Source organism: Myxine glutinosa, chromosome 3 (genome assembly GCF_964187855.1).
Source record: "Myxine glutinosa chromosome 3, kmMyxGlut1.1, whole genome shotgun sequence".
Classification (NCBI taxonomy): Eukaryota; Metazoa; Chordata; class Myxini; order Myxiniformes; family Myxinidae; genus Myxine; species Myxine glutinosa.
The window spans coordinates 60,737,779-60,739,906 of NC_136263.1; positions in this window are offsets into that span (position 1 = coordinate 60,737,779).

The following is a 2,128-nucleotide window of genomic DNA, read 5'->3' on the forward strand; positions in this document are numbered from 1 at the left end:
CCTTTTGGAATTTGCGATGGGTCATGTGGTTTGGCAGATAGCGTTAATTAAACGAAAATATTTTAAAAATGAATATCTCGTTTATTCTAGAGTTCTCCTCAAGCCGCACCGCGCGCCCTCAGCCTCGTCTGCAAACGTCAAACGCGCGACACAGCGCGCACTTTCCAGAGGGGCGGAGCCAAGCCGAGCAACATATATATATACATATCGATCATTGATCGTGAACCGGAAAATATAATGAACTAGCAGAAGTACCCGGCGTTGCCGGGTGGGGGAGGGGAGAGGAACGGGGGAGGGAGGGGGAGGGGAGGAGAGGGGAACGGGGGGTGGGGGGGGGGAGAGGAAGGGGAGGAGAGGGGAATGGGGGGGGGGAGGGGAAGGGGAGGACAGGGGGAGGGGGAGGGAAAGGGAGGGGGGGAAGACGGAGGGGGAGGGTGAGGAGAGGGGGGGAGGAGGGAAGGGGAGGGGGAAGGAGGAGGGAAGGGTGGGGAGAGGAAGGGAGGGGGGGGGAAGGAAGGGGTGCAGTCAGAAGTGGAGGTCTTTTACGGAGAATTTATATCTTAAAGGGGAGGGGGGGAGGGGAGGGGAAGGGAAGGGGGGAGACGGAGGGGGAGGGTGAGGAGAGGGGAGGAGGGAAGGGGAGGGGGAAGGAGGAGGGAAGGGTGGGGAGAGGAAGGGAGGGGGGGGAAGGGCAGGGGAGGAGGGAGGCAGGAGAGGAAGGGGAGTGGCTCACGTTTCTGAGTGAATGTGGCTCACGTTTCTGAGTTAAGTGTGATGACAATCAGGAAGAAGAAGAAGCCGTACTACCAAATTCGTACACTTCCGGAATTGTTTGATTTATTTGTATTCAAATGTCTGATAATTGTTTTGTATTTATTCATGCGAATGTGTACTTGAATGCGAATGTGTCATTCATTTAAAAAGGCTTTGGCACTATCGAGCGATTTTATTTTATTTTATTTTATTTAAACTAAAAAAAAACGAACTTTTTTTTTCAAATTTTTTTTTTGCCGAAAACACTCCCAGGCACTCACCGATGAAACTCTGAAAGTTTGATGAAGATCCGTTCAGCCATCTCTGAATAAAACGCGGACACACACACAGAGAACTTGCGTTTATGTATACTAGGGCATGCCCGTACTATATATATATCTAAAATTATATCCCCCCCCTCTATTTACATGAAATGGTTTGGTCCATTCGCAAAGCCAAAGCGGACGGCTTGCGAGTACGGTGACAATCCCCCCCCCTCTATTTACATGAAATGGTTTGGTCCAAAGCGAACGGCTTGCGAGTACGGTGACAATCCCCCCCCTCTATTTACATGAAATGGTTTGGTCCAAAGCGAACGGCTTGCGAGTACGGTGACAATCCCCCCCCTCTATTTACATGAAATGGTTTGGTCCAAAGCGAACGGCTTGCGGAGTTTGGTAAAGAAATCGCCATAGCGTGCACAAACGCGCAGGAAAGCGAAAGAATCGCAAATTAGTTTTAATTAGTTTTAAAACATAGTTTAACGCCAACATAGTTTGCCAACGTGAAATAAATGAATACGCTCTCAAATGTGCCGTCCGAGGCAGAGTCTGTTCGGCACGTTCGGCACACGTGATAGCTCGCTGCTCTCTGATTGGTTGAATCGTTTTTTGGACATAGCTCGGTAACTACTTGTCCGATTAATATGAAACCTTGAAAAGGCACATCCTCGGGTCCCCAGCAATATACCTGGCAAGTTTAAAGTATATCGGACCCGTGGTTGTCGAGAAACAGCGGTCACAGACAAACAAACATACATACACACAGAGATTACTGGAATTATAGATAGACTAGGGCATGCCCGTACTATATATATATCTAAAATTATATCCCCCCCCCTCTATTTACATGAAATGGTTTGGTCCAAAGCGAACGGCTTGCGAGTACGGTGACAACCCCCCCTCTATTTACATGAAATGGTTTGGTCCAAAGCGAACGGCTTGCGAGTACGGTGTTTTTTATCGGACCCGTGGAATTATAGATAGTAGTTTTAATTAGTTTTAAAACATAGTTTAACGACAACATAGTTTGCCAACGTGAAATAAATGAATACGCTCTCAAATGTGCCGTCCGAGGCAGAGTCTGTTCGCCACGT